Source organism: Oncorhynchus mykiss, chromosome 16, assembly GCF_013265735.2.
Source record: "Oncorhynchus mykiss isolate Arlee chromosome 16, USDA_OmykA_1.1, whole genome shotgun sequence".
Taxonomy (NCBI): domain Eukaryota; kingdom Metazoa; phylum Chordata; class Actinopteri; order Salmoniformes; family Salmonidae; genus Oncorhynchus; species Oncorhynchus mykiss.
In genome coordinates this window covers 69,169,264-69,182,002 of record NC_048580.1, presented here as the reverse complement: position 1 = coordinate 69,182,002, position 12,739 = coordinate 69,169,264, and the positions used below count along the sequence as shown (strand labels likewise).

The 12,739-nt window shown below is 42.6% G+C and overlaps 1 long non-coding RNA gene across 1 annotated transcript; it reads right to left on the bottom strand.

Annotated features, from left to right (window-relative positions):
• Window positions 1–8,721: 8,721 nt before the first annotated feature.
• On the bottom strand, window positions 8,722–12,280 carry LOC118939479. Its single transcript, XR_005036396.1, has 3 exons — window positions 10,257–12,280; window positions 9,406–9,608; window positions 8,722–9,083 (listed from the first exon to the last, which is right to left on the bottom strand). It is a non-coding gene; the product is annotated as an uncharacterized LOC118939479 (long non-coding RNA).
• Window positions 12,281–12,739: the final 459 nt, after the last annotated feature.

Genomic DNA, 12,739 nt, shown 5'->3' with positions numbered 1-12,739 from the left:
TCACCCCTCATAACGTCCCAATTTGGTATGTCCACAATCCCGCTATTGGTCAGTTCCCAGTTTGGAAGATGCATCTCTGGCTGCTAGGAGACCGCTCTCTACAATGAAAGCCTTGGGACAAAAGTTGCAGGACTCACATTTTTTTACAATCAGATACATTTTCAGATGCCACAAAGAAATCCAGTCCACCATCTGTTCACCCATTCATTCCCCATAGATAGATTAGGTTATTTAGTTGTTGTATGATGTGCCACAAGACAGTCAAAAAGAGTGAAAGTGAAAAAGAATGATTCATTTTCTTTTATCAACACAAAGTTGCACAACTCAAATAATTTGACCAAACAAGAACCTTGTTGTGGAATGATAAAAAAAATGGTCATGATGTTGACATTTCATGCTTCTCACCTGACCAGGTAATGTCACAGGGACGCAGCCAACTGATATACACTGCATGTACAAAACATTAGGAACACCTGCTCTTTCCATGACATAGACTGACCAGGTGAATCCAGGTGAAAGCTATGATCCCTTATTGATGTCACTTGTTAAATCCACTTCAAATCAGTGTAGATGAAGGGGAGGAGACGGGTTAAAGAAGGATTTTTAAGCCTTGATTCAATTGAGACATGGATTGTGTATATGTGCCATTCAGAGGGTTAATGGGAAAGACAACATATTTAAGTGCCTTTGAATGGGGTATGGTAGTATGTGCCAGGCACACCGGTTTGAGTGTGCCAAGAACTTCTTCGCTGCTGAGTTTTTTTTACGCTCAACAGTTTCCCATGTGTATCAAGAATGGTCCACCACCCAAATGACATTCAGACAACTTGACACAACTGTGGGAAGCATTGGAATCAACATGGGCCAGCATTCCAGTGGAAGGCCTTTGACACCTTCTAGAGTCCGTGACCCGACAAATAGAGGCTGTTCTGAGAGCAAAATGCAACAATAGGAAGGTGTTCCTAATGTTTCGTAAACTCAGTGTCGTTGACAATAGCAAGAGTAGCGGCTACACTTATCCTAAACCATTTCATTATACACAAACAAATAACTATCAAAAAGGATGTCACACAGTTTGTCACCATGTTTCTCTGGGTTTATCGGATTTAAAGCGAGTCATTCCTTCATGAACCGGAACGTTTGTGTCCTTGTAGCTCCCATAGTCGCCACAATTGTCAGTCTGTCTTATCAACATGAAGCTATTTAAAACAGCTGCAAAAGTATTTGCACACTTGGACACCTGCCAGCAAAGATGGAGAGTGCTGCACAGAGAGCTCACATTGATGACAAAGTTGTGTGTGTGTGTGTGTACATTCTCTGAATCCTGTATCCGGTGGGGACCGAGCGGACTGATGATCTAATGTTTTGGCAACAAACTGCATAAATTAACTAATTCAAGATGACCTAGACTCAAAGAAGATAGTGAAGTGTTTTTCTCTCTACCCATTATTTACGTGTGTACACATAGGAAAGAGGAAAGAACACTTGCTTCTCTGTTCCTGTGGGAAAAAATACACTTATTCTTCTCAGCAGAAACCTACATTCATATATTTCTTGCTTCCGTTATTCAATTTGGGAAGAGAAGCAAAAACCTTTGAATAAGGGGGCCTAGAAGACCCTCAGGGGGGCCTAGAAGACTCTCACACAACAAAGATGATTTAATTGGTATGTTTGCCACATCAAAGATTAGACAGGATAAGGAATAGGAGAGAGAGAGAGAGAGAGAGAGAGAGAGAGAGAGAGAGAGAGAGAGAGAGAGAGAGAGAGAGAGAGAGAGAGAGAGAGAGAGAGAGAGTGTGTGTGTGTGGGGGGTGGTATCAGATACTCACTGCAGATGGCTCATGGATGCATCTATCAAATCAATCTCACATACACCAAATGCAACCGGTATTTCACCTTACAGTGAAATGTTTACTTACGTGCCCCTAACCAACAATGCAGTTTAAAAAAATAAAAAATATGAATAAGAATAAGAAATAAAAGTAACAAGTAATTAAAGTGCAAAAGTTATATAAAAATAGCATCTATAGTATCTCATAAACCTATACCCATTAAGAGTTGTTTTTATTGTTTATTTGAATGAAGAGATGTATTGAATGAAGAGATGTATTGAATAAAGAGATGTATTGAATGGAGAGTTGTATTGACTGAAGAGATGTATTGAATGGAGAGATGTATTGAATGAAGAGATGTATTGACTGAAGAGATGTATTGAATGAAGAGATGTATTGAATGGAGAGATGTATTGACTGAAGAGATGTATTGAATGAAGAGATGTATTGAATGAAGAGATGTATTGACTGAAGAGATGTATTGAATGGAGAGATGTATTGAATGAAGAGATGTACAGAATGAAGAGATGTACAGAATGAAGAGATGTATTGACTGAAGAGATGTATTGAATGAAGAGATGTATTGAATGAAGAGATGTATTGAATGAAGAGATGTATTGACTGAAGAGATGTATTGATTGAAGAGATGTATAGAATGAAGAGATGTATTGAATGAAGAGATGTATTGACTGAAGAGATGTATTGAATGAAGAAGTGTATTGGATGAAGAGGTGTATAGAATGAAGAGATGTATTGAATTAAAAAGTAATGTAGCCTCTATCCTATAGGAACATTTGCCCACGTCTGTAGCTTCAACTCGTTAACTAGACACAAAACAGTGGAGGGCATCAGGATGATTATGATGGACGAGCATGGAAAGAGGAGTGTCAGTGCTGATGTTGACGACACCACCCACCTCGGACACCAGCCTTAATAGTCCTCATTAGTGACACCCACTCTCAAGGCCATTGTGCACAGCAGTTGAATCTGTCAGGAGGAGGGAGGACAGGCAGAGAGGACAGGTCTCCGAGAACCACTGTAGACAAAGGACAGTGGTCCTGTCTGCCAAACCCTGTTCATGGTGTAACATATACAGTATCACCCAGAGGAGACTTAATGTATAATAAAGGGAAATGATGGGGATTTTAGGTCATTTAGTGAAGCAAAAGTTAAAAGCCTTGGTATGTTATGTAATCTGTATGGCTAAATGCGTCTAACGAGGATAGGAATGCATAGTACTGTACTTCCTCCTCAGTAGAAACTACTGTAGATCAGTGACAGGCAGATGTTCATTTTTGCGGGTTCCATAATTTTATGATCTTTAGCTGTTTTCTCTCACTTCTGGACCCCTAAACATTGGACATTCTTTACAAATATGTGAGAAATACAGTGTTTGGAAAGGTTAAAAAAAGGTTAAAAAGACACAGTATTTCCTTACTGTTAAATATCATGCTCAAACTGAGACATATTTCCAAGTTAGTTCCTCTCTTAGGATTCTCTTGGATTCATCTCACAAAGGGTGAATCCAGGTACAAAATGGATGTGTTCCACCCACACACACATCCAGTCGAGGACCAATAAAACACTTGGGGGCCTAGCTATTGCAATGCACCGTAGCCAGATGATTGTGTATTCAATGACTTCCAGTTAACTGGAAGGAACCTCATCACTGTTCCCAGTTGACCCGGAGCCAAGGAGCTGGACAACACTAAGGAGGAAATCCTTCAGGGCCCTCTGTGGAAACACAGTGTGGTCACTTCCTTCAACTTGGCTGTTTCTTTTAACCCCCTGGCATGGGACTGGACATGTTTCTCACAGACAACAGTGTTTTTATTTTGGTTCCAGAGAGCTGCCCTCGCATGAACCAGCCCCGCCCGCATCTCACTAATGCGTAATTAGTTGGGTGTTGGGTGTTGTGATAAGAAGATTTATGTATTGAGTATTAAAAAAGTGCCAGGAGTTTGCCCACATGTGCCGAATTGGTCAATTGATACATTTCCAAGTACATAACTATAGAGAACATACAAAATGCTATGGTAATAAAACATTTAAGTTTACACAGTCCCAGGAATGTCATACATGATGGATCATTAGCTTCCCAATAGAAAAGACACTAACCTTCACACATCTAGATGACCGAGCCGGGTGGGTGTGGAGCCAGAGACAGCAGTGGGGTCAAACTGTACAACCCAGTTCCTACATTTGAACATAAAAGATAGATTTTTATCAAACAAAACTATGCTGTATTTTATCTCTGGGACTCTCCGGATGACAAATCAGAGCAAGATTAATGAATGTAAGTACATTATTTACCTTCAGAGGTGAATGTATCAAACCAGTTGCTGTGATAAACATTTTGTTGATGTGCACTCTCCTCAAACAATAGCATGGTATTTTCTCACTGTAATAGCTACTGTTAATTGGACACTGCAGTTAGATTAACAATAATTTAAGCTTTCTGCCCATATAAGACATGTCTATGTCCCGGAAAGTTGGCTGTTGTATACCACATCATTCTAGTCACATTAGCGCATGTTAGCAACAACTGTCCCGGGTTAGGGACACCCATCCCATAGAGGTTAAACACCATTACTGCACAAAGAGTGAGTCCATGCAACTTACTATGTGACTTGTTAAGCACATTTTTACTCCTGAACTTATTTGGGCCATAACACAGGGGTTGAATACTTACTGAATACTTAAGACATTTAAACTTTTCATTTTGTATTAATTTGTAAACATTTCTAAAAACATAATTCCACTTTGACATGATGGGGTATTGTGATGTCATTATGGGGTATTGTGATGTCATTATGGGGTATTGTGATGTCATTATGGGGTATTGTGATGTCATTATGGAGTATTGTGTGTAGGCCAGTGACCAAAACAAATCTAAATGTAATCCATTTTAAATTCAGGCCGTAACACAACAACATGTGGAAAAAGTCAAGAGGTATGAATTCCTCCTGAAAACACTGGACCTGTGGGGTTGTTTTTATCTCTCTACTCAAGCAGGCCTTAACAGTTGTTTATACTGCTGGTTTCCTTGTGTTTTCAGGCTGTGTAGCCGGGTCTGAAGGCCAGGCCAGGATGCTGGTACTCTGTTACAGCTGACAGCTCCTCTCTCTGTGGGCTTCTGTCTGACTCACAACCTCGGTTTTCTCCTTCTCTTTGTTCTTCCCTGGTATTTATAGCACGTACGTATAAATGCAGGTTAAAAGTAATGTCTTTGTTTTGGTGTTATTTTTATTGCATTACATAATCACAACACTTTTCTTGGATATCAATAATCTAATTCTTGGAATCTTTAATTCTTGAGATCTAGCATAAATCATGCTTCCTTAACACAAAGGAGTCTAATTTGTGACAACAAGCAATTACTGTCCAGGAACTATTATTGAGCATAAAGAAAAATAACAGTAAGTTACAGTAATCCAGAGCAGAGAGATAAAAACAGGTCAGACAAGAAAATAACATCAACCCACAAACCGATGACATGACACAAAACAGACAGACTCTCAGGCAAAACAAGGACACAGTCCACACTAGAGCTGAAGAAATATAATATTTGGTTTGAGTTTCTGGCATGTGAGCTGAGAAGAAAATGCCCCAGGAGCACACGAGCATCCCGGAGTACCTAATCACAGAGAGTTCTTTAGGGTTTTATAATAGCAGAGTTCTCTTACTTTCACACTCTGGAATATGACAGAATGGAAACATTGACACACAGAAAACACACAATTCCATATCCACCCATTTCAGTTCCACTAAAACTCTGAGGCAAATAAAAACCAAAACATGTTTGACAACATGAGGAAACAATGTCGAGGGCTGTGGTCGAATTACCCCTACCCTGACTGACAGTCCCCTCACCCTATCACCAACCACCATCCCCTGTCCAATCCCCTTCCAGCAGAGGCGGGACTGCATCTCCTTCCCCATCCTTAAATACCCACACCTGTCACTAATCAATGTGGCAGAACCGCTAGTAAGGGTTGGTTGCGTTCCGCGAGGTGATTGGATGCTGAGTTGGAATCAAGCAGCGCATCGAGAACATTTGGTGAAGACGAATGTTCTGAGTGGACAATAGTAGTATCGAAAACTGGAAAAAAAAGGGAAATTGTCTAAAATTGGAGTGGAGGATATGTGTGTGAATGATAATGAATTGCTTCTTGTTGGGAATCGTTTGTTGAGTAAGGATGCATATGTGGGAAACCCGTTTGAGGTGTCAAATATTGTGAAGTATTTGGCTGGGGAAAGTGGAGTCTGTCAGAGTGACCAGGAGTGGTCTTATTCTGATTTATTGTATTTCTGAAGAACAGAGGAAGATTGCAGTGGGCCTCAAAAGAATCGGAACAACAGAAGTTTTGTGTTTTGAAGTTCGGAGCAGAGACACCCATCAAAGCAGTCATCTCAGGGGTGACGACGGATGTTCAGGTTGAATACCTGAAGAGAATTCCTGGTGTGGTTGGTGCCCGGCATCTGACCCGCTGGGTGAATGGAGAAAACGAAGAAAGCCTGTTGGTCCTGTTGTTTTTTGATAAAGAGCAAATACCTACGCATGTAAAGCTTGGTTATGTAAGATACGTTGTAAGAGCTTTCATCCCCAAACCACTGCAGTGTAAGAATTGTAAAGGATTTGGCCATGTTTCCGTAAGGCGCGACAGAGGGTAGTGTGTACAGCCCAGTACATCACTGGGGCCGAGCTTCCTGACATCCAGGACCTCTATACCAGGAGGTGTCAGAGGAAGGCCCCAAAAAATAGTCAAAGACTCCAGTCACCCAAGTCACAGACTGTTCTCTCTGCTACCACAGGTCAAGAAGTACCGGAGAGCCAAGTCTAGGACCAAAAGGCTCCTTAACAGCTTCTACCCCCAAGCCATAAGTCACTTTACAAATTAACTTGACTAACCTGTACCCCTGCACATTGACTCGGTGCCGGTACCCCCTGTATATAGCCTCCACATTGACTCGGTACAGGTACCCCTGTATATAGCCTCCACATTGACTCAGTACAAGTACCCCCCTGTATATAGCCTCCACATTGACTCAGTACAGGTACCCCTGTATATAGCCTCCACATTGACTCAGTACAAGTACCCCCTGTATATAGTCTCCACATTGACTAGGTACTGGTACCCCCTGTATATAGTCTCCACATTGACTAGGTACTGGTACCCCCTGTATATAGTCTCCACATTGACTCGGTACTGGTACCCCCTGTATATAGTCTCCACATTGACTAGGTACTGGTACCCCCTGTATATAGTCTCCACATTGACTAGGTACTGGTACCCCCTGTATATAGCCTCCACATTGACTCTGTAACGGTACCTCCTGTATATAGTCTCCACATTGACTAGGTACTGGTACCCCCTGTGTATAGTCTCCACATTGACTCTGTACTGGTACCCCCTGTATATAGTCTCCACATTGACTCTGTACTGGTACCCCCTGTATAGAGTCTCCACATTGACTCTGTACCGTAACACCCTGTATATAGTCTCCACATTGACTCTGTACCGTAACACCCTGTATATAGTCTCCACATTGACTCTGCACCGTAACACCCTGTATATAGCCTCCACATTGACTCAGTACAGGTACCCCTGTATATAGCCTCCACATTGACTCAGTACAAGTACCCCCCTGTATATAGCCTCCACATTGACTCAGTACAGGTACCCCTGTATATAGCCTCCACATTGACTCAGTACAAGTACCCCCCTGTATATAGCCTCCACATTGACTCAGTACAGGTACCCCTGTATATAGCCTCCACATTGACTCAGTACAAGTACCCCCTGTATATAGTCTCCACATTGACTAGGTACTGGTACCCCCTGTATATAGTCTCCACATTGACTCGGTACTGGTACCCCCTGTATATAGTCTCCACATTGACTAGGTACTGGTAGCCCCTGTATATAGTCTCCACATTGACTCGGTACTGGTACCCCCTGTATATAGTCTCCACATTGACTAGGTACTGGTACCCCCTGTATATAGTCTCCACATTGACTAGGTACTGGTACCCCCTGTATAGAGTCTCCACATTGACTCGGTACCGTAACACCCTGTATATAGTCTCCACATTGACTCTGTACCGTAACACCCTGTATATAGTCTCCACACTGACTCTGTACCGTAACACCCTGTATATAGTCTCCACATTGACTCTGTACCGTAACACCCTGTATATAGCCTCCACATTGACTCTGTACCGTAACACCCTGTATATAGTCTCCACATTGACTCTGTACCGTAACACCCTGTATATAGTCTCCACATTGACTCTATACCGTAACACCCTGTATATAGTCTCCACATTGACTCTGTACCGTAACACCCTGTATATAGTCTCCACATTGACTCTGTACCGGTGCCCCCTGTATATAGCCTCCACATTGACTCTGTACCGTAACACCCTGTATATAGTCTCCACATTGACTCTGTACCGTAACACCCTGTATATAGTCTCCACATTGACTCTGTACCGTAACACCCTGTATATAGTCTCCACATTGACTCTGTACCGTAACACCCTGTATATAGCCTCCACATTGACTCTGTACCGTAACACCCTGTATATAGTCTCCACATTGACTCTGTACCGTAACACCCTGTATATAGTCTCCACATTGACTCTGTACCGTAACACCCTGTATATAGTCTCCACATTGACTCTGTACCGTAACACCCTGTATATAGTCTCCACATATACTCTGTACCGTAACACCCTGTATATAGTCTCCACATTGACTCTGTACCGTAACACCCTGTATATAGTCTCCACATTGACTCTGTACCGTAACACCCTGTATATAGTCTCCACATTGACTCTGTACCGTAACACCCTGTATATAGTCTCCACATATACTCTGTACCGTAACACCCTGTATATAGTCTCCACATTGACTCTGTACCGTAACACCCTGTATATAGTCTCCACATTGTAACATACATTTCTTGTGTTACTCTTGATTGATTCCATTTTTTTTTTACTTTAGTTTATTTAGTAAATCTTTTCTTACCTATTTTTCTTGAACTACATTGTTGGTGCGTAAGCATTTCACGGTAAGGTCTACTACACCTGGTGTATCCGGCGCATGTGACAAATACAAATTGGATTTGATTTTGATTTGATTCAAGTGTGTTCAGATGAACTGCAGTATACTGAAGAACGGTGTGTAGAAGGACGACAGTGTTGCAATTGTGGTGTGGATCACGATCCTGAGTTCCTGGAGTGCCCTGTAAGGGTGGAGGAGATGTGACAAAAGTTAAAGAGGTCGATCGAATGTCCTATGCGGAGGAGATGTTAAAATAACTGAGAAAACAAGTGATGCCAGTGAAGATATGGTAGTAGTGGATACACCACAGCCTGTAGGAAATGTTTGCTGCCAGACAAAAGATACCCTGTGTGTTTAAAAAGGTGGATTTTTGTTGCGTTCATTTGCCACAGTTATAAGTTGTACAACACAAGCCTCAATGAAGTCATAACAAACTGGACATTATTGTGGTTGCGTCAGAAAGGTTTTTTGGGGACTTAAGGATTTTACATCTGAAAACTTACAAGGGGTATTGGCGCCAGAAGACACGCCCTCCCAGGTTCCCCAGGTTCCCCAGGCCTGCTTGTCGCTAGGGTTGAAGGTCAAGGTCCTGTCAGTTTAGGGTCAGGCGATCAGAGTTGCGACAGATGGAGATGTAAGGTACAGCTGGTTGGCAGCAGGTTTCCCACTAGAGCCTTCAGGAGCCTTCAGACATGCAGAGGGGAACCTGAAGACAAGTACAGTTATGAAGATAGTTATGGGTAAAGATCTACATTGCTACAATCTATGCCTGCAATGTCAACTAAAGTTAAAAAAAGATATATATATATTTAGAGGTGCAAAACATTAAAAAAGAGAATCCCATCAAATACATTTCTAGGAATTTCTATTGAACTTGAGTCAGTGATTCTTATCATAATTATATTTGCATAAAGGGTGACTGCCTACCAAGACTGATACGTGTAAAACAACTAAAGACTGTGCCAGGGTGACATCTGACAAGAACACAAATCTGTGCCAAAACAAACTAAGATACATGTTTCTATTGGTGCAACTAGACGGATTGGTGCGACTAGACGCCTCAGGTCGGAGGTCAGACTGGCATGCACCGGGGATTTTTGTGTTCAATCTCTGTGAGGTCACCTAACCCCCAAGCACGCTAACACACCCCCCCTCAAACTGTTGATCTGCCCTGACACACACACACACACACACACACAGACACACACGCTCATTACTGAGTCGTTCAGCAGACACAGGGTTCAGAACCCATGGACACAAAAGGGCCCTGAAAAAAATATATAATGATCACCCCCCTCCGTTATCGTTAACCCCTACCTCCCTCCCTCCTTCCCTCCCTCACCAGAACACTTACCCCACGATCCCCCACTCCTCTCTTTCACTCTCTCCATCCTCCTTTGATCTGGGACAGATGATTCCATGCATGTGTGGCAGGAGTCAAGGTGCTGCCGTAAGGAACAAAGTGGTGGCCCCATGCATAAGAGCACTTAACCAAATCATGAATTATGATGAATAACGAATATTTAAATGAATAATAGATCAGAGATAATGTCTTTGCCCTGAAGCTGCAGAGATAGGACTGTAGAGATAGGACTGCAGAGATAGGACTGTAGAGATAGGACTGCAGAGATAGGACTGTAGAGATAGGACTGCAGAGATAGGACTGCAGAGATAGGACTGTAGAGATAGGACTGTAGAGATAGGACTATAGAGATAGGACTGCAGAGATAGGACTGCAGAGATAGGACTGCAGAGATAGGACTGTAGAGATAGGACTGTAGAGATAGGACTGCAGAGATAGGACTGTAGAGATAGGACTGTAGAGATAGGACTGTAGAGATAGGACTGTAGAGATAGGACTGTAGAGATAGGACTGCAGAGATAGGACTGTAGAGATAGGACTGCAGAGATAGGACTGTAGAGATAGGACTGTAGAGATAGGACTGTAGAGATAGGACTGTAGAGATAGGACTGCAGAGATAGGACTGCAGAGATAGGACTGTAGAGATAGGACTGTAGAGATAGGACTGTAGAGATAGGACTATAGAGATAGGACTGTAGAGATAGGACTGCAGAGATAGGACTGTAGAGATAGGACTGTAGAGATAGGACTGTAGAGATAGGACTGTAGAGATAGGACTGCAGAGATAGGACTGCAGAGATAGGACTGTAGAGATAGGTCTGTAGAGATAGGACTGCTCACCACACAGGTGAGTGATATATGCCAGTTAGGAATGAGAAGAATAATTAGGTGGCCATGATAGAATTTTGCCATGACACCCCTACAGTACTCTTAGAGTCATGGGATTTTGCCATGACACCCCTACAGTACTCTTAGAGTCATGGGATTTTGCCATGACACCCCTACAGTACTCTTAGAGTCATGGGATTTTGCCATGACACCCCTACAGTACTCTTAGAGTCATGGGATTTTGCCATGACACCCCTACAGTACTCTTAGAGTCATGGGATGTTGAATGACCACAGAGTCAGGATGCTTGTTTAGCATCCCAAAGACAGCACCCTACACAGGGCAATGTCCCCTTCACTGCAGTGGGGCATTTAGATCTCCTTAGACCAGAGGGAAGACTACTGGCCCTCTAACGCCACCTCTAGCAGCATCTGGTCTCTCATTCACTTGAAGCTGATTTCCTGGTGTTTTTACAGTCTTTAAAGTCCAACAATACAAATAAATAAATAAAATAAAAATGTTTTTGCTCAAACAACATGGGGGACAAACAAATTGTCACGCGGGCCGTCAGTTGAGGGACAGTGCCATTGACCAAGAAGGCTGTTTCACTCATGTATTCCTTGAGGATTTCACTATGCCAGTAACCAGTCCAACATGTGAACAATTTCATCATTGAGATACAAAATGAATCAATATCATGCAACACGTACAGTGGAAGTGTCTTTCCATTCTAGTCTGCATAGCACCTAACACCCTGGGCACTTTTCTGCCTTTCCCAACCTCCTGATCTCTCTCCAGGTCACCTGTCTCAAACCGTGATCTAACAACATTCCACAGAGAATTAATTCCTGGTTATTTTCCAGCCTCTCATTTTCTCCTTCATGTGTGGTGCGTGGGAGATGCCAACATATGGCTAGGAGTAGATTGATTTGTAACTATTTGTTTGAGTGTATTCAGGTCAATGTGAGGGTACATATGTAGAGTGGCTGTCTTTGTGTGAACATAGAATGCGATGAGTGAGTGTCTGTGTGAGTCTATGAGTGTATATGTTCTGCGTATTAATCGCTACAGTTGTACTTGTAGGACCAGTTCAGGACCAGATTAGGACCAGATTAGGACCAGTTTAGGACCAGATTAGGACCAGATTAGGACCAGTTCAGGACCAGATTAGGACCAGTTCAGGACCAGATTAGGACCAGTTCAGGACCAGATTAGGACCAGTTCAGGACCAGATTAGGACCAGTTCAGGACCAGATTAGGACCAGTTCAGGACCAGATTAGGACCAGTTCAGGACCAGATTAGGACCAGTTCAGGACCAGATTAGGACCAGTTCAGGACCAGTTCAGTAGGTTTTAAATCAAGCCCCCCCCCCGACACAGAAACGTAAATCCACACACACACATACACACACACACACACACACACACACACACACACACACACACACACACACACACACACACACACACACACACACACACACACACACACACACACACACACACACACCTAAACATGCCATGGAGCAGTGGCCTTCTTGCTTCCCAACAGATAAAGTTGAAAGATGAATGAAGATGTTCACTAACACACAGAAGAGGAAGCAGAGTAGATATTGAGTCTATTTTTAGAGTAGACATTGAGTATA